A 25,527-nucleotide genomic window follows, 5' to 3' on the forward strand; every position below is an offset into this window, starting at 1 on the left:
ACCCTTTATTATTTCCATAAGATTTAACAAAACTCCGCCTGGGAGTGTACAAATAAAGTCCGCACTTTGGACTTGAATTTAAAAGACTAAGAATTAAACTAAAACTAAGATTACTAACTAAGTATAGCCAAACCTATCAAGGTTTAATGAGAGTTGGCCCCTTAACTTATTTTACTACGAAGCTTAGCAAGGGCCTGAGTACGGCCGAGCGTAAAAATAGCTTTGAAAGAGAGAGCGGCCAAAAAGGCAGACGCGCGTAGTTCAGAAACTCTGTTTCTCTCTCTGTCTCAGTGAGACTGAGAGTGAGACTGAGAGTGTCTCAGTGAGTCTCAGACTGTGATCCGAATGTTGCCATATGTACAATGCTATATGTAATAATGTATCATATTAATGTGTAACCAGAATTTTAAATGTAAGCAGTAACTTATATAAGTAATAATTTATGTGTCATCAGCAGGCAGTAACTTATGTGTAAAGTAGCAGTTATGTATAGTGCAACAGTATATGTGTGTAACGCAACGGTGCATTGCAACTATGTAGTATATTCTCTAACTGAAACAGCATTTTGTTTCATACTCCGCACTGAATAACCCAATATGAGTGAACTGCGATCTGAATGTTGCCATATGTACAATGTATTATGCAATTGTGTATCATATTAATGTGTAAGCAGTATTTTTCAGTATTTGTATCATAATAATGTGTAATTATGTATCAAATTAACGTGTAATGTAGCATGTATATGTAACTGAGCATCATATTAATACACCATATTAATGTAGTCATATTAATGTAAGCAGTATTTCATGTGTAAGCAGTATTTCATGTGTAAGCAGTAATTTATGTGTAAGCAGTAATTCAGGTACAAGCACAAGCAGTAACTTATGTGTATGCGATAATTTACGAAAAAGCAGAATTTATATGTTATCAGTAGGCAGTAATTAATGAGTAAGTAGTAATTCATGTTGAAGTATCGATAAACTCCCGGTGCGTTCTTATGGGACCACAGGGAGTTGTTGCGTCTGGATAGGGGAGGGTGTGGGACATATGCCTGTTTACCTCTGTTAGACGCCAGGCGTCCCCGTCCTCCGTCACCTGTCACCTGTCTCTGTCTCAGTAAGTAACTTCGTGGTTTAAATACCGCTCCTTCTAATTAAATATTCAGCAAATTCCAAAACTACGTTCTGGCCGGAAGTAGTAAGTTAAAGTTAAGAATTTGACAGGAAAGGAACTTTAACTTAAAATTTAACTGTTAATAAAATTAACATAATCCTTACAAGCTTTCCGAAGCAGCATACATGAAAACCAGCTACATCTTCTGATTGCTAGCCTGATGTGCTGTGGATTATACGCGAGGGAAAGGAGAAAATCCCTTATATTCTTATCCACTTAAAGAGTGACTGCGAGGGTGGAACGAAACTCACTTGTCAAATTCAGGTCGTGATAAACCATAATAGCCTATAATTTTGTAGGGAGCCACCTGCTTCGCATCTTAAAAATTCCGACAGGAAGAAATAGGAGGGAATCTATTATGAACTCGCCAAGATTCGAACTCAAGAACTTTAGACTGCTTGCTGGAAGTGCTTACTCCTAAACAGCAAGTAGTAAAGAAGAAAATTTTTCTTTATGATGTATTTTGCAGATATTTTGTATCTCAAAGAGGTCGCGCAGACCTCTTGAATAGCTGGTAGTATATCCGTAGTTCCATTTTTAAGACATAATTTTGGTTAACATAATTTTGGCCAAGTGGCAACTTGTAGCAAAAAACATAAGAAATTTCCAAGTTGTTCTCTGTGTTTATCAAGGTATTTTAAGAGGAATGTAAAGTCTCTAATACGTAAAATAGCTGTTGTAAAAGATTATGCATTCTACATGATTTAAATCACTTTTTATTCTATGAAAAGAGCTGAAATGCTTCAGTTTAAAAGTGGTATAGAAATTAAATTTCATTCAATATTGAATTTTGACTTTAAGCATTTCTATAAATATTAATGAAATGAGTGCTTCTAAAGTAATGTTTTTTCTCCTAATATAAATAGTATGTTTTGAAAATTACCCTTAAAAGAGTAACATGTAAAGCTATTTTCGCCAATACTTAGAGGGGAATATATACAGTCAAAATTAGAATGTTTACATATGGTCACACAAAAGTAATTAATTTTAATCTGGTAATTTTGATCATATGAGGATTTTTTTTCATTAAAAGTGGGGTTTGGAAATCATTTTTCTTCAACGACTTTCTTTTACGACTCTTATATCTAACTAAGTTTGTTTATTTTTATTAAAATACACAACAAGATTAAAATGAATGTGTTCGTAGTTTAAAAGTCTACAGTGCATAATTCATTTTCTAAACAGGAACCATGGGTATTAGAATAACCATTAAAGAGGATTTTACTCATTCAATCGTTTTTTGGAATATTTTATAAACGTATGTACAAGTTATTTAAAGTTTATAAACGCATGTACAAGTTATATGTAGGCATGTATCTAACCATATTTAACAACTTTCGACTTTCACTTCTGTTCATTAATTTATTTGATTTTTCCAGCATTTAATTCTTAAACTGTACAACATGCGAATATTATAGTGTTTTTCAGCAGTCTCTGAACTGGAGGTAAGAATCACTTATCCTTCTGCTTCCCACTTACTCAAAGTTTCAAATATTTTAATGGCATTAAGGGATTTTAATAGTGAGAGGACACTGTTAGATTAAAATGACAAGAGAATCACCCTTTACTGTATACTTTCTAAAATGAACATCCGCGTTTTCGAAAGAAAGGACATACAGTCGAAAAACGATAAATAAGCAGAAAGATAAGCCAAATGGTGGAAACATGTGCACACAGTCATGTTTCCAAGTACAAGGTTTGGTTTGGTTTATAAGATTATGGTAAAGCACTCGAGGGCTATCTGCCTTAAGGGAGGGATGCCTTCGTGGAGGACTTTTTAAGGGAAACTGGCTTGTATACACGTTACACATGTGGAAAACTACGAAAACACCCATGCAGCCAGCCCGTTCGCGGGATTCGAACCTCGGACCGAACTACCAGTGTTCAGCGACGTTACCGCTCGGCCGCTGGTGGGCTCCAAGCACAAGGAAACATAATATTAACATCGGAGTATAAAGAAATTTCTAGAAAAGTATTTAGAATCTGTAAGAAAATTCCTATATTTTGCTTTTCATTTGGTACATCACTAGTGTCCTTCACACTTTCAGCTGTACCTGTACCTGCTTTTCAAATTTAAATGTAATGTTTTATTTTTAACTTAATTAATTTACGCGGACTAACTATACCCTAATTCTTTACATCTGTAGACATGAAAAAAGTTGGCTTAACATGCCTAGATTTGTTATATTTTAAACCTGAAGCATATTATATTAAATTTGCTTAACGACATTTTTTATAATAATCCTAAAGGCAAATCGGCTGCCGAAATTATTATTTATTATCGAAACGTCCTATAATTACCCATCTAGAACAAGAACTTATTTATTATCCAATGCCAAACAGAATATATGAGAACAGAGCGTTTTTTATTAATTTATGCTAGAAGATTAAAGAATTAACACTCATTAACTTGTTAATGAATGCTAATTCTTTAATCATCTACTCACTTTCTTTTCCTTTTCAGAATTTTTTTAAGAGATTCCAGCAATTTTTAGCCTTCTTTTTATTTTGCCAAATTTCAGTACAGTCATGTAATGCATTAAAGTCATGACGTTTTTAATTATGAATTGGTTATTATTAATTAAGAAAAAATCACAACAATGACGATTACTCAAAACGTTACTTGTAGAATTTAATGAAGCTGAGCCACAGTATACAACATATAGTAAGATATAAAATAACATGAAAAGACATTACTGCACAATTATGGTGTTATAGAAATTGGCATATGCATAAAATGAGCAAATCGAATGTCTCAATTTGTTACAGGAAAACTACCTTCAATATGAAGTATGATCTCCCTAGAAGCAACACAGCAAATACAGCTATTTTCTATGCTGTCAATTGTGAAATCTATCAGTTACGTAGGAAGTGAGAGCCACTGCTCTTGCAAAGCAGTTGCAGGCGTGGCAAGAGTCTGAAGAGGAGGATTGAGAGCAGATATAAGTCTTACTAAAGTACACCAAACATGCTTGGTATGATTCAGGTCCGGTGATCGAACTGGCCACTACATGCGCTGAATTATTTGCTGCTGAAGATAATCATCCACGATGCAAGAGCCCTTTGCGGTCTAGCATTGTCGTCATGTAGAAGAAATTTAACACCTATTTACCCGGAATAAGGGCGCACATAAGCGTCAAGGATGTCATCTCTATTGGTCTGAGCATTCATGGTTCCGCGTGGAAAGACATGGAGGTCTGTGCGTCGAGCCAAAAACAATACCAACCCAAACACAGACACTGCCCTCTCAGTGTGCATCACTTTCACGGATGTTTGATGAATGATAACGGACTCCATGTTCTCTCGAAATAAAAAAATGCCTACTATCGCTTTGGAGGCTAAACCTGGATTCATCCGTAAATAGAATATCCCTCCATTGATCATCTGGTCCAGTGGACATGTTGACGTGCCCACCTGAAACGTTCCCTTCTATGACGTGACGTGTGCGGCACGTAAAAGGCTGGTCGCCTCGCGTACACCCTCTTCCGTGAATCCTTTTACGCACAGTGTACACTGACACCAACCTTACAGTGACTGCAGCAAGGGAGGATCTGAACCTCGGAGTTGAGGTTCTTTTCTTTGGTGCCATAACAACAAATATCTGTCATCAGTTCTCGTCGTAGCTGTTGGCAGACCTTGGTTGAACCTCCTGGATGCCTGGAATCTGTGGTTGGAAATTATTGCCAAAGTCTATGAACCACAGAAAGACTCACATTTGGCCATCTGACTACATCTATCTGATTTTGTCCTACCTCTAGTCTCCCACAAGCTCTCCATCGCAGTTCTTCGGGTAAATTATGTCTGGTTACGTCAAAGGGTTTCCTTGAACTCTGTAGGAGGTATATAATAAAATGTTCACAATTTTACATGCCTTTGTTAAAATTTGCCTGCCAACATACATGATTTATATTAATCTGAGCATTACTTCCTGTCATCCAGCCATAATATTCATGAAGCTAACATTTTGAATGACGAATATGATACTTACATATCTATGTGATAAATGTATAGAGGGTAAATTGCATATTTATAAGGACTCGAAGAATGATATACTAACACAGAGCAAAAACATTTTGGAAGAATCGGAAATAAAAGTTTTCATTTGACAAATGTCTTTATACTAATTCAGAAGTCAAACAGCAAAAATCAACGTTATATTTTCAAAATATAACTCTGATTTTTGTTGGTTGACTTCTGAATTAGTTTTTGTTCTGCGTGTTATTGTCTTATATGTCTTTATTTTAACACACGGTCAAGAAAAACGACATGTAGAAAAATAACAAGAATTTTTATTAAAAGGGCATAACATCGAGAAAAAAGTTTTGTTAACAGTCTAGCATTTATAGGAAAATAACGATTGCACCCTTCCTTTTTGAGAACAGGAGACAAATGGAAAAACTTTCATGAGCTGCTCATCTACTGCAAGCAGTTGTCGCATTTGTCTGACACATTAATGCTGTTGGTTTATGATATAATCATTGCATTAAATACGTTGCGAGTTTCACGCCTTTTACCATAATATCATAGAGACTGAGCTTAGAATGTGTGAGACACAGCAAATGTGAAAGTCTTCAAAGAAAGGAACTGACAATATTAATTAAAGGAGTGTATTAGAGAGATGCAAAAAATAAATACGCGGTCTTTTTGAATGGAAAGGGAAAATTATCCTAAAAGAGGGGGAATTACCGAGGTTTTATAAATTTTTATAATTTTGTGATGCATATATCCCTTTCAAAACAAATATAACATAAAATTGTGATTGTTTGACCATTTTATAAAAAGATTTCCCTTTCCCTGCTATGTCTATTTTAATATTTTATACTTTGACTTCTTTTTTTATTGAGAGGCACCAATTGCCGACTTAACCTTTTGATTAAAGTCAAAAGGTTAACTCCTGGAAAGAGTCATTTTACAAACTCCTATAACGTGAAGAGAGCTAGTTTCCTTTAAAACAACCTCCACGAAGGCATCCACCCCCTAAGACAGATAGTCCTCGTTTTACTTTGCCGTAATGCAAGTAACTTAATATTCAATCAGATAGCCTTCCATTGCTTTAACATAATGAATTAGTCGAAATATATTTGGAAGTTTAATAAGTGAATGGAAATGAATACGTAGTTATTAGTTATAATTATTGTTACGGATTTTGCATTTATTTAGCTATTTTTAGTAGAATTTGTAATTAAAATTGTTTTATATTCCCGACCAATGCAGCACGAGACTTATTTGAAGAGGAACTACGCCGTAAAAATTAAAATACAAGAACACGCGCATTTAACGTTTTAATAAATAGATATCTCGTAATTGTATTCTTTTGCTATCCAGAAAAATCGAGAAATACTAGAATATTCTTGTGCAGGATTAAAAAGATTATAAAAGCTGGAGGAAAAGATCTCAATTCAGTAGTTGTTCAGTTGTTTACTTTGTTATTGATTGTAGCGAATTCGCGTTGAGATCGGATTAGCTTTCTCATTGTTTTGAATTGAGCTCTATGAAAAGTTTTAGTAGTTTAAAATATAATTACTGTGAGATATTGCGATATTGTACGAATATCTCCGAGGAAATTTCAGCATTTTGTTTTATTTCTTGGAATAATAATAAATTTTAGTAACTTCTTATCGACTTGTGCATTCAATCCATTAAGAACCATTACGCACGCAACATTATTATTTGGAAAATGAATTAGAAATGTATAAATTATTCGTCTGCACTTTACGACTTAAGCATATTGAAATTTAAATCTATTGTTTAATAATAAGTTCTTCATAATGGAAAGTTCTTGTACTTTTATCATATTCTATTCTTTTATTTCTCCTCCTTCTATGAGAATACAAAATGAAGAAACTCCCGTTGGAACGTAATGCCACTGTTCTTTCAAAATATAGTAAGGCTAGGAAATTTACTTTATTTTTTTTGCTGGTAGGAAAAGGACAGTAAACAAGCTCCAATGCCCTATTTCGTATTTTTGTCGAGATTTTCTTCGTCGCGAAGTCGTTTGGCAGCGTTAACACGAAATTTTACTGACGACAAAGTCTCGTCTTTGTCACAACCTTCCCTAACAGGGCATTAAAGTCAGAAGAGCGAAGAAATCACATAAGGACAGTACATTCCTTTAAATTCAGGGCACTGTCAGAGACAGATAAATACGCTTCAGCTGCTTTTCCTCTTCTCTTGAATAACTCAAATACTTCCTTCCTTGCTGAGATCACCTTCCATTCGAAGGCGTTAGAATGCTGCTTTCTTACCCTGGTAAGTCATATAAGGAGCTTACGCAAAGGGATTACATTAGAACGTAAAACTTCTTGCATATAATTCGAAATATAAAACATTTATTTCCGAAATGAATATGAAGCTACAGTATCAAATGAGATAAATCTGCTACCCACTTGCGGCTACGGCAGAGTCTACTTTCCTCTCGCAAAATGCATTTCTTAAAAAAAAAGCTAAAAATAAACTAAGATGATATAACGTTTTGAAGCCTCACATAACGAGAACAGTAAAGAAAAAACTTGAAATTTCTTTCTCTCCTGTAGGTTTCGCATAATGTTTGCATCGCTGTTTAGAAAGAACGGATAGGTAGGAAAAAACTTTACAAAGAAGGGATCTCATCTGTCACTTCCTATTCTTCACCATGATGATATAAGAAATTTCACGCCTGAAATTTTGCATATTTTAAAACAAGAACACTTTCTCGCTATTCATATACATGCATGCAACTACGCTTTATGCTGATGAAAGATTAGAATTTGATAATTTATATAATATAAAATAAAAGAGAATAATGTTTTTTTCAGTCTTTAAGAAAAATATGTTAATTTTGACTTTTGGTAACTGGAACTACTTGAGTTTTGATTTTGATTTGAGATCTAATCGCAAATACATTGATTTGATTAAATACATTATGGTGAAAAAATATGTGCATTTTCCTAAATTGCCTTTCTATTCATATAAATAAAGAGTTTCGAACCTTTTTTCATCGTATAAATATGGCTCATGTAATATAATTTAGGCAGGTTCCCTGTAATTCGTTTTTCAAGGCAAGTTTCCTGCATTCAGAACCAGTTTATTTTTTCATAAAAGATCTGGGAAGGTTTTCATAAAACGGCCTGAATAAAAAACTGAAATTTCCTACTTGTTTTAAAAGATGTAACGGGACCTTAATTGTTGTAGTCTGAACATCTGCTTTATTAGATTCGTTTTATAAGCTAGACCTAGAGATCTACAAGGAATTTTAATTAGCACTGACAAATAATTTAATTAGTCTATGTTGATGGTAGTTAATTTTATCAATATTAGCCCCAATTATATGAATGAAGTTAAATTGGTAATTCACTATAGCGTTAACGTGACATGAAATGCAGCTGCTGAATTGTTTACGACGTGTCAATAGCCAATCGAAACCTTCATAACCGTGTACGGTTTCTCTTAGTGTGCATAACAAATTATTTTAAGTTTGGTATTATAAGTATTTCTCACGCCTTCTTAGCATGTCTTCGTGGTGTAATGGTCATCACACTTGGCTCGTATTCGAGAGGTACGAGTCCCGGAGTAGGCATTGCTCATTTTTCATGTCTCCTGTTTCGAAATAACCTAATGTCTTCACAGTATCTTTTTTAAGCTTCTCATTTTCCCCTTGCCAGGATGCAAATTTAAAGTCAAGTGAAGCGAGTATAAATAAAGCCAAATCTAGAAGTTTATTCAAAGTGTGATTTCGCTAGCCAGCGCACGTTACTCTTTTTTCCTTGCTGCTGTTTACCTAAGTTACTGATACGCCTTTTAGACATTTAATAAGTCTATCGCAGGTAGGTTTATGAGTCAGTTAGCCTTAAACTAAAATTGTTAGTCCAGCGCTACTACTCATCTTTGAATTTATTGTTACATTATTCTTAAGTTCCCAACGCAAGTCATTGGTGTTATTCTGAGCACGAAGTACGTGCATTTGTGTTAAGAGTTTGACGAATAATAAAGGGTTTGTTTTAGCCTTCTTCTGTGCTGGTATTATACACGCCTGTGTGAGAATTCGCCAGATTTCCTCGTTAGATCACTTTAACTGCATGATAGCTAAGAAGGTTTGATCTTACAGTTGTCTGTTTCATATTATAAAGTATTGTTATATATGAATGTGGTTTCGATTAGAGAAATTACAAGTCGTGTGAAACAATTTTTTTTTTTTTGTTAAAAGTAAGTACTACTGGAATGCAATCACAACATACATATCATGAATCTGTTTATGAAAGCAGCCAGAATGTTTACTCTTTCGCATTTAAGGCAATTTTGAATTATATATTATATTTAGTTCGTGATCTGGTATTATAGGAAGACATTCTATAATACCTTCTCATCCTATAAGTTGATTCAAAATGATAGATCGAATTTGTAATCACTATCTTTAAAATTTAAGACCACAGAGCGATAAACATTATATGAGAGGAAAGGATAACTGCACATGTATTCCCCCCAATGTGTGTCTTCTTTTAATTTTTCGAAGCGAGAATTAACGATAATCATAACATTGCTTTACTTTCTACAGCGTGTCTTTTGTTATGGTCTCTGCAGCAACAGCAGCACGAGTTTTGAGATTATTGTTTTCTGTAAGCAACTTAAGATCAGCACAGTGTCTGAAATTTTATCAATAATGTTATTTATTTACCAATATATACAATTAAGTTATCGAGGCTTGTTCAAACGTTTTAGGGTGTTTTCTTTATAAACGTATTAAGAGTTAGTTGAATATTAATCATCAGATTCTTTTTCTTCACTTTCACTATTTCATTTAGCTCTTGTCGCAAAATTAGGTATTCATTTGACAAACATGACATTCCACTGAGCTCATTAATAGCTTCGTCGTTGGCGTCCAAGTTTAGTTCGTTCATTAGAGGCTGTCTATTTCATCTGTGGTATTTTCTGGAGTTTGTGCAGAAATTATAAAATAATTCATATTTTGTGGGCATAAATGTTTCTAAGAAACTTATTTACTCTTTATTTCAGCCCATTAGTCTCCAGTATTGTTTATTTTGTCACATATGTTATAGTTTTCCAAAATTCTCTTAATGTAAGACCACATCCCTGCTAGTTATCATGATGGCCTGATTTATTGTTGTCCTCGTATATTATCATTTAACTCTCACTGTTTTATGCATGGACTGAATGAGGCAGGTACTATTGGGAGAAAAGAAACACTGATTTCTGGGTATAAATTCTGCAGAGATTTTGCGTGTCATGGCTTGCTTTCTAAGATCAATAATGCTTTAAATGGTAAATTTTTATCTTTATAACAGTTTATCAGAGCTGCTGGTACGAAATGGAAAATGAACTGATGTTTAAATACTAACACAGTAACCAGTTCTACAGCCTGCCTTTCTACTTTCTGAAGGCTTTAAGTAAATGCTTGCTCCATAACGTTTCAAATGTCGTACAACTTTGTATCATTAATATGATCATTAACATTTATTGCTGATGTGCTCGCACGGATTATTTCTTGATTGTAATTGTGTTTCTAACCTCATAACACCGGTGATATAGCACGCTTCTTAACTTAAGTGAGAGCGAATTCATGGAAGCAAACAGTTTTTTTGCAATATCGAAAATTAAAAATTTGAATTCTTAAAAACGTGCGAAATAGTAAATTGTACTAAAGTAGAAAGTGCGAAAGTAGAGGGCCGCCTGTACTTCCAGCATAAAATTTACTGTTCCTTTAAAGCCTTCGAAAAATACTTTTCTCTACTCTCTTCTCATCCCTCGGGCTTTTATTTTTTTCAAACTATTCTTTTTGAGATTATCTGCTTCTCTCAGAAGGCAGGCTGAAGTATTGTAATAGCTTCTAACTCGATAACTCGAGCATTATTTTTAACGTACATTACTGTCGTGACAAGAATCTTGCCTTAGGCGAGAAACAGACTGGTGCTAAACCACGCACTTGCCTCGTCTTTTTCTCAGCCCTCCCTCAGGTAAAAAACAAGGAGGGGTGCCAAACCGCATCATCTAAAATTATTCATGGAGCTGTTATATTCTCCGTATTGTATATATGTATAAATAACACAGACAGCCCTCGTGTACTTTGTCGTGATTCAAATAAACCAATGCACCAATGCATATATATAGTAAAACGCATTTACGTTTTTGCCTTAGATGAAGAAGTACTTAGACGCAATTCTACATAACCATATAATCTTATTAATATAACTTAGTAGTATATATACAGAAAGACAAACAGTTCAATAGAATTTAGTTCGATAAAGAAAAATGTTTGAGAGTATAAAAATACCGGACATCAGTGACAGAAGCAAATATCTTTGAGCTCTAAGACATGACAGTGGTAAGTCTTGCTCCAAAGTGGTGAAGCAAGTAAATGTCTTAATTGAAAAAGTTCGAAAACAAAGAAATAAATAACAAGTACGATGGTTTAATCTATCGCTTGCTGATCTCCTATCTTCTATTTATTTTAAATTAAGAGGGTGTTTTAGACCTTTTATCCAGCTGTTTTTAATTCTGCTTTCATACATTTTATTCGCTATTATTATATTTATATATTATTATTTCTTATAATTAGATACCAAAATCTTCTCGTAATAATTATTATTTGTCTTTGGTTGTTTCGTATTAATTATAAACAGCAGCAAATTTTCCACACATCTAATTTCTACGATTAATTTAAAAAATTATGAGGTTTTCTAAAATTATGATAATATCAAGTTTTACCGCAATTGAGGAATATGTTCACGAATTTTGATTTCATTTTTTCTTTTTTAATATTTTAATTTCTCTTACCAATGTCAGATTATATTTGAATTAAAAGAATTGTTATGGTACATTTCGTTAGAAGTTTCCTCAAAAATACATTGCTAAGTAACTCTATTCCAAAATCCAAGCCAGAACTTCTGATTACCATAAGGTTTGCTAGACTTCTAGAATAGGAGAAAAGCCGTTTCTCGAAACCTCTCCATGACCTGTCACTGTTGACAAGAAATTTTCAAAAAGAAACTATTCATTTTTTAAACCATATGCTACATAACGAAGAAAATTTCTATATTTATTTTATAATGTAAAAAAGCGCCGTCGAATTAAATGTTAATCTTGATATAAAATAATGATGGTGACTACGTTTGCAAACTCAGATGCAAATTTCAGTTACAAATACCTAATGAAGTGCTTATTTAATTATATACTAGCTATTTTTGTTATTGTATCGTTTCTGTAGACATGACCTATTCCCGGAATATTGTATGAACATAATTTTTCGACGTAATAATACGACAATATAATTTTTCGTGGAATTGTAGGTATAAATCCCAGACCGCGAACGTTTCGCGCATTTTTCCTTCTCACTAAGCAACATTTCCTCGAGGGAGAATTGAATGTTATTACGTTGGAATTTTGCTGTTTATTTTCGAAATTTTATTCTTATTTCAATCTCTATTGTTCTCCAATATTGTTATGTAGTAGTTCAGATAAACCTTTGAAACACCTTAACCAACTTAAAATGTCCCCAAAATATTAACTTAAACTGAAAAATGCACCAATAATAACATCGCGTTGTGTTCTAAGAAATTGAAACAAAAATACATGTAGGGAACAACTTGGTTAGCAAGAATGTAACTAATTCATTAAAACGATTAGTTGCTTTTTTTCTTTTGATATAACTCTTTTAAACAAAAAGAAAAAAAAGGAAAAAATATGTTAAACCAAATAAACTCCCGAGAGATGAGGCATTAAGTAATTATTCGTTATTAGACGTTTTTTATTGCCTTAAGCATTAAGTAATTAAGTTTATAAACACTTAGTAAGTAATTATTGACTATTAAACGTTTAGTATTTCCTTAAATATTAAGTAATAATAAGTTATAGACTATTTAGTATTTCCTTAAGTACCTATAGGCTATTAAGATTTAGTATTTCCTTGAGTATTAACTAATAGAACACCTTCAAATGAAGAAAAGTACTCAGAGACATTGGATGCTTGAAAACAAAAGGAAATTCTCCTTACAAATGGGATATCGTGTGAATAGCAAAAAAATTATACTTATCTCACCACTGATAAATTTATCTCACCGGATAGTAAAGTAAAATGATGGTACTATGGATGAGATAGTCTGGCAGGTTCCAGAGTTGAGAAGACTTGCATTTATACATGGTTTGGAGATTCACAGCAAAGCAGCCTGGGGAGGGTTAGATGATAATGAAAAATGATGGTACTAAGGATGAGATAGTCGGGCAGGTTCAAAGTCAGCACGATACACAGGCGAAGAAAAAGCAAAAAGAGAACTCTGTTCAGCCTGCAACCCGTTTTAAATAGTCAAGGCTGCCACATGCCAGATAATGCTCTTAAAGAAGAGAGAATTTTCCGCACCCACGCTACGAAAAAAATACTACGAAAATTTCTACTTTTTCGTTAATCAATTCAACCCCTTTCGTCCTTGACGCTACAGAAGCCCCCTTTCCCTCAAAAAATAATCCTTTCTCCGCGCTTTCCAGTACCTCAAAATAGGATGTTAAAACCGCTTAGGTGGGTGACTAGACAGTGTTAGAAAATAAGTTTTGAAACCAAAATATCTCCGCCGTTTCCAATGTAAAGATATAACTTATTTGCAAATAATTTTTCAATTAATTAAGCGAGCTTGATATCCAAAATCGATGAAATTAACGATTTTTAATTTTGTTTTGTTAACAATACATTAATATCCTTACTACACTGAAGAGAAATTTTGAAATGATCTAACAATAATAAGCATTGTAGAAAGGTTTTTAAAAAATTTTATAGCCCTTGAAATTCTACAGTTCCTCAGTGTTTATTTTATTTTTACTTCTTGATTGTTTCCGTAACTTATTAAAAATCAGTGTAAAAGAAGAGGAATGTAATTAAATATGACTGCAACTATCAGCAAACTCTGTTTATATGTATAAACTGATTTATGTAAATACAAAGTGAAGTTGAAAAAAAATTCACCTTTAAATTGGCAGGTTTATGTATCATATATATATATATATATATATACGATATATTGTTTACGATAAGACACGAACAGAAAAAGGTGGCGTAACGAAGTGATTAGGTTCTTATCGTAATTTAATTACATTTCTCCCACATTATTGCAGTAGTGCTCAAAGGAACATTTAACTCTTTAATTATTCAAAATACACCTAAATTAATTTAATGCAATTTATATACGAGAACAAATGGCTAAAAGAAGAGAAGAAATCACATATGCTGCTGAGTGGTTTTAAATGAAATGTTTTATGTCTGTTCAAATTTCAAATTTTGCTTTTTGAAAAAATGAATAAAACCACAAATTAATATTATCAGTAGTATTTAAAAGTGTTTTAGGGAATATATTATAATTAATTCATCTATTAATTTTTTCAACGTGTTTTAAAAAACCAAATCAGTTAAAGAAAAATTCTACTTGCATTTCATAATTTTTCTGCAATATTTCTGGCCAGATAAGGTTTTTAAGGCCAGACAAGGTTAAAGGTAGTTTATGTTTCTATTAAGTAATTGAATAGTACTAGGTTTTATTTTATATACATGTGTATTGAAATTCATTAATAAAATTCTTAAGAAATTTAAAATGATTTAATGACCATTCAGACAGTTTGCATTCTTTAAACTAAGTTTTCTCAATCTGAATTTCTTAATAAATCCTTTTACTTAACGTCCTAAAACTTATTCAGTTATGGAATAAATTATTTAATATTTTTAATTTTTGTTTAAATTATATATTTTATATTTAATAGAAACTAGGATACTAAATTAAAATAGAAACTAGATAACTAGATATTTAATAGAAACTAGATATTTAATAGGATTACTATTAAACTAGAATATTACTAGGATGGGTTTTTCAAAATAGTGAAAAGAAAAATTATTGGATGTGAAAAAGTGATTGAGATGATATTTATTTCAAAGTTTTTACATAAAAAATGTGCTTTTTATTTTTTTTCTGAAAATAATTCATTAATTTCAAATTCGATCTTTAAAGTTATTAAGAACACTCTAATAAATAAAGTTCTTAAATAAAAAAAAATATTCAACAGGTACCAAGTCCCCTTAACCTACGTTAATAAATGCAGGTTCATCAGAAAGGCAAAATTCTACTTCACATTTTGGGTTAAGTTTCAAATAGATAATTTAATATTTGTATTTTTAAATTGCAATATACTTAAAAATTGCTGAAGACGCATGTCCCTTTTAACCGAGAAGGTAATCGACCTTGTTCGAAGGGCTTTTTTCAAAATGTTTGTTATATTTCTGAATTTATAAGATTTTTTTATTGAATTGCACTAATTCCTCAATATAATCACTACAAAACTGATTAAAAAATTCATTATGTTCTGAAATTTATGGAAAACACTCAAAATTTCATATCGAAATTAACTAAAACATGAACCACCACTGTCAAGAAAATGATGATAAAAAGATACTTTTGACTTTCTTTTATATATATTAACCATAATCATGCAATGAATTAGACTAATTAGAAAATATTGATTCACTAGTAATGTATGGCTAAATATGTTAATCAATATACACAAAAATTTAAAAAAAGTGCATACACTATTGAAGAAAATTGCATACACTATTGAAAACTTTAAATTCTATACGGCTGATGTTTTAAATCTTAGTTTATAACATGCATAATAATATACAAACTCTGTATGCAAAATTTTGAGATTTTTTTAAGAATTTTAAGAATGTATGCAAAATTTAAAGATTCTATAAGGAAATTCAAGAGTTATCATAGTTTCTGTGAACATAAATCACATAACTATTCACGTTGCCAAACGAAAATGAGAAAATACATATTAAAAATACTTTTTCTGATTCTCCAGACTAACTGAAATGCTTGAACATCGCTAAAGCATCGCTAAAAATCCTCATGCTTTTAAACTATAATCTTTCGATTTCCAATAGTAGCTTGGTCTCTACATAATCTTATGGTGGAAAAATAGATTAATTATATCAAACAGCCTATAGCGACCGTAGAAAGTAGTATGATCTGTTTTACTGTTTGGTCTCCAGTCGTTGTCTGATGATTATGCTGCCTGAAAATGGTGCTACAACCAAAGAAATTGCATCGACCTTACAGCAATCATACACTTATTCCATGCGTCTAGGTGTAACTATTACAATTTACTAGTCGGATCTTGCATTGTTCGACAGGTTTTCACAAACCTCAAGCAAATGGGTGTTTAGTTTATGTGTAGTTTTATGCGAAATGCTTTTTGTATATAGTTACCATTTTCCTCTAATATGGAGTTGAAACACCATTTTCAAGCGCACTTACCAAGCACATTATTACACGCTGGAGTCACTCCTTTCTGTGGGTTTTCATGAATTGCAATCTTTCTCTTAACTCTGGTAATTAAATCTTAATGTTCGAAAACAATCCTCTATTGCATTTCCCAAGGGTGAAATTTTTAGCTCCTTTATCACCTTTCCATTTGACCAAACGCAATAATTTTTAGAGCATGATGAGTATTTTAATAACTGGATTACTTACTCTAGAGGGATAGTATAAAACGCTAGATTCTGTATTTACAGACTGATCCATATCTCCACGCGGTGAAACTTCTTTCTTAATATTCTCTGCTTTATTTTAAGAATCTTTGTAATCGAAGCACATATTCATGGATCAGCATTTGCGGAAATAAAAACAGCAGCCAGCATTTCCTCAACCATGTATAACGTGGCAATAAAACAAAATCAGGTGCCTTGAGGTTTCTAAAGAGTACCGTACTAGGTAATACAAGGTTCATGCATACAAACTAGGTTTATAAAAAGTATTTATTAATTATATAATTGTTGAGAAACGCATGGAATGCTCCTCAGGCGGAATGATTCGGGAAATATTCTTGTAAATAGAAACGTATATTATGTTTACGTTAACAAAAATATACTGGTAAGAGAAAAATGCTAAAAATGAACACAATGTGCAACATTTCGTAGCATTAAACGTGGATAAGAAGATATACGATGAAATCACACACATTGAGAGTAAATTTTCCTTATTTGGGTCGATGCACAAGGGTAAGCATTTATTGATAATCACTGTGGATAATCGTTGCTACTAGCATGTTAAATTGAAAAGTCTTAACTCTTCAGAACTCATAGATACTTGTGAAACGCATAGATTAAATTCGAAAAGAAATTTATCAGTGGCATTATGAAGTTTCATGTTTAACAACTTTCGATTAGTAATTTAGATTAGATTTATATTATTAAAAAGATTTTTAATTTCAATAAGCCTTAAAGCTGAGAATAAATTTTTAAATCACAGCATGGGTTATTTCCTGAACTTGAGGTTGGTTGTGCAGTCACGTTACAGCACAGGTTAAAGTGGAATTTTCGATTGAAAAATGCGCACTGTATCAACAGCTATTTTTCAACTTATATTTTCTAAAAGGTAGACATAGTAAATAGTGTTGGTGTATTTAATTATGGCAAATCACACGAGGGCTATCTGCCTAAGGAGAGGGATGTCTTCGTGGTGGACTTTCTAAGGGAAACTGGCTCGTATACACGTTACACATGGGGAAAGCCACGAAATGTCATAGTAAAAGCACAAGGAACTGACGGAATACTGTAGATGCGTGATTATACCCATATTGAAGAAGATTTTGATTGCGCAGTATGCTAGTAATGCTAACTTGGTAATATATAAAGAACTTGGCAGTCGAGGCAGTTTTAATTCCATTTTTATTTGCAACTGATATTTGTGGCCACAATCACTTGGCACTCTAGTCGTGCCTTTCCACAATAGATTTACATTTTTGATATTGTTGAGATAGAAAGCAAGCCAGCGAAATTACATCTTAGCACAGTAGAGAGCAAAAGCTGAAGTGCGTAGTTATGCAGTTATGCAAGATGGAAGCACGCGAAGAGAAAAGTTTTGGTTTACAATTCGGTGATTGGTCGTCAAGAGGCATCTGGTATTAACGGTTACGTAAGATCGCATGATTAATTTGAATGACGCAATGCAGATAAGTTATTACGATTTTAGAATAGAGAGGAAGAATTAATGTTTATAGTTATAATTCTGATTCATACATTTTTATCTTACATATTCCCCCCTTCAAAAAGAAAAAGGCGTAGCGACAGAGAAGCCTTTTTAAAGAGTTAAAGCACTAGCAAATGTAAAAAAAAAAAAACATAAGTCATCAAATTTTTTTTCTGTAAAGTATAATTTATAAAGATAATTTTTTTTTTAATAAATTTTTAATTTTTAGAGTCCTATTGAATTTTTCAGCATTTCAGTCCAAAAGTCTTTTTGTTTCAGAATTCACATAATCATAATTCTTCAGGGAAGGTTCTTGTTATCGCAGAATATCACAAACACTTTTACATAATCATTACTTATAATTAAATGTAATGCACATAAATATTTATGATACTTATTTCTATACTGATAAATTATAATAAATAATAGGATTAATATTTTCAGAATTTATGGTTTCACCGTTATCATCTTTCATTTACAATTCCTGATTTTACCAAACTGGAAGCCTCGCAATACTTCTAAACAAACATATCCATCAATAGGGCTGTCCTCTTGAGCTAACCAGTGTGTTCTCGGCTTAATCCTAGTATACGGTGCACATGAGAATTGGCGAAATTCGGGTTAAGAGATTAATAAGCGCGCCAATTGTGCTAATTAAGCCGATTTTGGACGCTCTGGAGGAGAGTGCATTTGGGAGCATTTTCGCGCATGCTCATTAAATATTTTAAATTGAGAAGTTTTGATTGGTGCAGATGGAAGAGAAGAATTATTTCAAACCATTGTTTGAAGTTCCGTTAATCTTCGGTCTTCGGCTGAACTGAATGAGAAAGGATAACGTATGTTCAGGTAAAATTTATTTATCTTTTATTTTTTGTGTGGTTCCGCCGAGTTTCTGATTGGTTAATATTTTTTTAATTAATCGGTTTTTGGTCAGATACTGAATATTATTTTAGTTTGATAACGTCTTTTATTCTACAGTTCGTGTTGCTAACGTATTTTGTTCTACAGTTCTATTTGCTAACGTATTTTGTTCTACAGTTGGATAACGTTACTTTTCGATTATGATGTGCAGTGCTATGAATTGCGAATATTTAAAGACGAAATTTTTTTGGAAGTTAGAACTGGAAGGAAAGCTTGCTGTAATTCAATGGGCAGTAGATGCCGGATTGCTGCCGAATTTTAAAAATCGCGCCATGGCCGCACCGTATACTAGGATTTGGAAGGAACGTGGAGTGCTGTTAAGCGTGGAATGAAGGGGACGAAAAAGGTAAGCGAAGAGTTTGACTCTTATTTGGTGGTATATATGTGGCGGCGCCTGAAAAATAATAAATCGTCATCCAAAAAAATGAAAGACTTTATATTTGCACTAAAAGCAATATCTCCGCCACCCGAGTTTGAGGGCCATGGCATTTGAGTTATGACACAGACCCTAAAACATATGTGACACTGAGCCATGGTATTTAATTTATTATATTTCATATGTGAATGTTTTGTATTTGTTGCGATGCATGTTGAAAATTATATTTTTATTTGTTATAAAGTCTGTTAAAAATTATTTTCAATTTCTAAATGCTTGCGTTTTTTCCTGTGTCTCACCGTATGCTTAGGATTTATTATCTTATGATTATCATTTTGTTTACTTTTTTTGCCAACTCACACTTGTGGTGACGCTTTACTTTGAGGTTTCCAAAAATTTGGCGACAAACGTAAACGCATCATTTTGGTGTTGGCGACAATTTTAAAAATCTCGCCAAGGCCGCACCGTATACTAGGATTTTACCCACAATCACTTGGCACTCTAGTCGTGCCTTTCCACAATAGATTTACATTTTTGATATTGTTGAGATAGAAAGCAAGCCAGCGAAATTACATCTTAGCACAGTAGAGAGCAAAAGCTGAAGTGCGTAGTTATGCAAGATGGAAGCACGCGAAGAGAAAAGTTTTGGTTTACAATTCGGTGATTGGTCGTCAAGAGGCATCTGGTATTAACGGTTACGTAAGATCGCATGATTAATTTGAATGACGCAATGCAGATAAGTTATTACGATTTTAGAATAGAGAGGAAGAATTAATGTTTATAGTTATAATTCTGATTCATACATTTTTATCTTACATATTCCCCCCTTCAAAAAGAAAAAGGCGTAGCGACAGAGAAGCCTTTTTAAAGAGTTAAAGCACTAGCAAATGTAAAAAAAAAAAACATAAGTCATCAAATTTTTTTTCTGTAAAGTATAATTTATAAAGATAATTTTTTTAAATAAATTTTTAATTTTTAGAGTCCTATTGAATTTTTCAGCATTTCAGTCCAAAAGTCTTTTTGTTTCAGAATTCACATAATCATAATTCTTCAGGGAAGGTTCTTGTTATCGCAGAATATCACAAACACTTTTACATAATCATTACTTATAATTAAATGTAATGCACATAAATATTTATGATACTTATTTCTATACTGATAAATTATAATAAATAATAGGATTAATATTTTCAGAATTTATGGTTTCACCGTTATCATCTCTCATTTACAATTCCTGATTTTACCAAACTGGAAGCCTCGCAATACTTCTAAACAAACATATCCATCAATAGGGCTGTCCTCTTGAGCTAACCAGTGTGTTCTCTGCACTGGTGGCCCAGGGTGCCTAGACAGTTACTTGAAAAGGCCTCCGTTCCTTGCATTAAGGTAACTGGCCTTTGAGAACTGCATTAATACAGTCCAGAATAAAAAAATATAATAAAAAATTTACACGCATTCATAAAATGAGAGCCTCCAACATTATCTTACTTGAAGAGGGTGAAGGGAACAACTGTACAGAGGTAATTACAAGCCTCTGCTTAAGAACCCAGTACTCCCTCGACATACACTATACTTAACGTACAATCACCCATAAATTTAACATGCATTTACCAGAATTTCATATTACATATCTGTAATAATTTCACTTATTTTTTACACCTTTATTTTTAGAATAATTATAAAATTCGTATTCAAAATTCTCAACAAAATTTCAAAAACATAAAAACTTATCTTAATATCCTTCCCTATGAATAATTTAAATAGCTTAAAATTAATTACTTAATTTGCTCACACATAATTATGAAAAATTAGAAAAATTAATGAACAAGAATTTCAGATTTTCTCAAAACAAATTGCAGAAATTTTAACGAAAGTTGAAATGAAAACTATAGAATCCGCAGCACATTAAATAATTTAGTTCCTGAGCTAGATTCACACGAATGTAATAATTTTTGAGCTGTTGAAAAAGCGGAAGTGCAAATAATTTTCTGTCGCACATACTTGCAAACACTAACTCGGATCTACCTTGAACCCGCTGTAATGCTGAATTCCTAAAAGTTAATTCACTGATGATTTAAAGCACTTTTTTTCTAAATATTGTAGAGATCGGCGAAGCAAATTGAATATTCCTTTTCACTAGGCATTCGAACTTCTCAATTTATCGAGAGATTACTTTCAATCCGTAAACACTACACAAGATTATTTTTTGAAGCACTTGCAAAACACCACAGCAGAAGAATGATCTGTTATTTTTTAAACACTGATAAAACAAATTTGATGATTCACTTCTTTCACATTATCTTGGATTTACACAAAACGATGATTTGAAGAGCTGAACTAAATTTTCCATTGAGGTTTCAGGCTGCAGGAAACTACCCTACCGGCTTAATTGTCATAATAAAAGCAAAAGGAAACTGACGGAATACTGTAGATGCGTGATTAGACCCATATTGAAGAAGATTTTGATTGCGCAGTATGCTAGTAATGCTAACTGGGTAACATCTAAAGAACTTGGCAGTCGAGGCAGTTTTAATTCCATTTTTATTTGCAACTGATATTTGTGGCCACAATCACTTGGCACTCTAGTCGTGCCTTTCCACAATAGATTTACATTTTTGATATTGTTGAGATAGAAAGCAAGCCAGCGAAATTACATCTTAGCACAGTAGAGAGCAAAAGCTGAAGTGCGTAGTTATGCAAGATGGAAGCACGCGAAGAGAAAAGTTTTGGTTTACAATTCGGTGATTGGTCGTCAAGAGGCATCTGGTATTAACGGTTACGTAAGATCGCATGATTAATTTGAATGACGCAATGCAGATAAGTTATTACGATTTTAGAATAGAGAGGAAGAATTAATGTTTATAGTTATAATTCTGATTCATACATTTTTATCTTACATATATATATATATATATATATATATTAGTATGTATTACTTATTGCAACTAGATGTTTTGGAGCCCTTCCAATTTTTCTTCAAATTGCTTGCTACGAAAACTGTAGAAATTAAAGTAATTAAATTAAAACTTCAAAATAATTATTTTAAATGAATTTATACAGCTACAGTGAAAGTGCATTCAGTACAAAGAGAGTATGCAATAAGCTAGATAAAAATATTCCAAAACGGGAGATTTAAATTTAATAAAGTAACAGAGCATATAAATGGAAATAGTCTCCTCGGAAATGTGAAGTGAAATTTAGCAAAGAAAGCAAAGTAGTAATTACTAATTGTAGTAACTTTTGTAGTAATTATTAATAGTAATTTTTAAAAGAATACCCTGGTATTGCCAATTAAAATGTGAATTAAAAGAATAAAACAAGAGAGTTATTGCTGGTTTCATAGAAAGATAACTTATCAAAGAGAAATGGAACCTCTCCATACAACCATCAGCAATTCATGAAAAGCGCGTCTCGTTATCTCACATATCTGAATAAATCACTTTTAAATTTTACATTTCTATTCAATTTTATAATATCCAAAACACATTTTAAAAATTTAGATATGTGAGATTATCTCCGAAGAGCAGATAGACTATTAATTATAACTATCTGATCTGATGTTACTGTCAGATAAGTGAGATAATTCACAACACAACACAAAATACTTAGAACTCAAAATAAGGAAAAAAAAATGAAATAAAAATAAGATGCAAATGAAAAGGAAGAAATAAACTAATTTGTCCCAAAAACAAAAACTTTTTTACAAATTATTAGGCCAAAACTAATTTTAAACTCTACTTACATTTTTGCCATAACAAAAGAAATTCCAAAATGGCGCTATCACAGGAACAAGTATAAGACGCTAAGGAATCTCATTAGTAAAGCATGGCACAGTCCATTGTACTGTTGTTTTATAACTGCTTCTATTTGGCTGGAATTGAGACTGGAAGAGGTTGACATTAGCACAAATTTTCTTCTAACGTGGCAATACAGCGAAAAGGACAGAAAATGATAGTAAATATTATACTGTAAGAACTGAAAATTTAAGAAATGCAGAGAAAAATTGAAACTGTATGGTATGAACTGCATAATTAAGAAATGCAAAGCAAAATTGAATTAATTCTGGATGGAAGTTAAACCGAAAGGATATAAAAAAAATCACAGCTAAAAAGGGTGCTTGCCAGAATATTCACAGAAAATATTTTGTAGAGTTTAATTACAAAATATACAAATCTTCAAAGCTTTCAGGACATCCTTTGATGAGCGTAACCTCTCTAAGGTTTCGGATAAGCTTATCACTACTTTTTAGTTTAAAGATTGAATTAGATATTTAACGGCAGCTTTTGTAAGATAACAATTAATAAAATATCTAGGTATGCTGCTTTCTTTAAGTACTTGTGTAAGTAAAATAATCTCTTCTTTTAAGTTGTCAACTTCTGAGCATATTTTTTAAATCTATTGATTTGGTTGAGTGCATTGTTACCGATAGCGTTCCTAGAGATATTGGAGTTCCAATTAAGTTTGATTGTAAAAATATTAAAGATTCTTCTTTTGTCAAAAATTTTAATTGTTCTATTATTAAATTTTAGTAAACAATTAATTTTCGTTAAATTTTAGTAAATAAATTTTAGTTTTTATCTAAAATTTTAGTAGAGTATAAAATTAATTTTGGAGTATTAATTTGTAAAAATTAATTTTTACACTTTTATGATAAATTAGTTTATTTCTTTCTTTTCATTTGCATCTTATTTTTATTTTAACTTTTTCTTATTTTTAGTTTTGAGTATTGTTCTGTATGACTGCTATGTTTATTTTTGGATTTATTTGTTAATTAATAGTCTTGCCGCACGTCGAATTATCTCACATATTCGATGATATCCGAATCCCAATTTCACAATATCCGAATTTCATCAATTTTTAAGATGCAATTCGGTTATTTTAAATTTGAATAGAAATATAAAATTGAAAATTTATTCAGAAATGCTTGGTGACGAAACGCGCTTGTCATGAATTGTTGATAGTGTATGAAGAGGTGCCAATTCCTTTTGATAAGTCGGGATCTTTCTATGGATGCAGCAATAATTCTCTTGTTTTATTCATTTAATTTACATTTTAATTGGCAATTCCAGTGTATTTTTTCACAAATTCTAATTAAAAATTCCCACAATAGTGCACATTTGTTTTCTAAATTACACTTTGCTTTTCCTAGGACATAATTTTCATTTATCATTATAATTTTCATTTAGGAGGTAATTTTCACTTTATAAAATTAAATATTATCTCGCACGTAATAGCGCAGGATTTTATTTTTTGGTCCTATTTTTGTTCTTCTTTTTTTTTAGCTAATAACAGTTATATTGTTTTATTCTTTTAACTGGGTGGCAATAGACAAAATAAAAAATATTTTATCATATGTTACCCTATTGATGAGTTCTGCAGGTGAACAGTGAATATTCTTATAGTTCGGTTATACTTATCTAATGAATGCATTCTACTGGCATTTTTAACAATCAAATAAATGTTACTTTAATTTTTAGAAAATACATTTTCCTAACAGGCAGCCATTGTTCCATATAACCTTTACAATATGTGAATAATAAGGGATTGGGTCGAAAAATAATTGCATATAAACGAATAAGTAATTGCCTGTTGCTTGAAATTATTAAATAATGAATCGCATTCATACGTTGCCATTTCCCCTTCCCTTCTTTTATATTCAAAAGGAAAATGTTTTTGGTATAGAAACGTAGAATAACCTTAACGTAGAATAAAAATTTTTCAGTAATTATGTAAATGCTTAAATTTAATAATGCTGTACGTTATCTAAAGCCAGGAAAATTCCGAAAGCATTTTAAATAATGTGTACTGTGCATCATTATTTAGCTTTCTTCTTTTTTAATTTGTTTTTGGTCTTTTTCGCATATCGGGATACAATTTTATGAATACAATGTAGTTTAAGAATGCATGTCCTGGCATGTAAATTTTGCGTATGAAAAGTTGAAATTTAAACTTAAGTTTTTTCCTGTAAGTCGTCCATTAATAAAGTAAATGACATAATGGCATATTTTTCTAAATTCAGGTTAAATGTTTACATAATCAAACTCAGTACAAGAATTTTAGGAA

The 25,527-nt window shown here is 32.0% G+C and overlaps 1 protein-coding gene and 1 long non-coding RNA gene across 6 annotated transcripts in view; one reads left to right on the forward strand and one right to left on the reverse strand.

Moving 5' to 3' along the window:
• LOC118182258 (uncharacterized) overlaps positions 1-13,408 on the reverse strand; it is a 58,183-nt gene extending 44,775 nt beyond the window's left edge. For both annotated transcript variants that reach the window (XR_015038997.1, XR_015038998.1), the window contains exon 1: positions 13,222-13,408. This is a non-coding gene — a long non-coding RNA (uncharacterized LOC118182258). The remainder of the gene's footprint in view (positions 1-13,221) is intronic.
• LOC118182256 (uncharacterized) overlaps positions 1-25,527 on the forward strand; it is a 253,961-nt gene that overhangs the window by 167,888 nt on the left and 60,546 nt on the right. The gene's annotated exons all lie outside the window — the stretch shown is intronic.

Source organism: Stegodyphus dumicola, chromosome X2 (assembly GCF_044657685.1).
Source record: "Stegodyphus dumicola isolate Sdum_Otavi_A_Nest chromosome X2, ASM4465768v1".
In the NCBI taxonomy this organism is placed as follows: Eukaryota; Metazoa; Arthropoda; class Arachnida; order Araneae; family Eresidae; genus Stegodyphus; species Stegodyphus dumicola.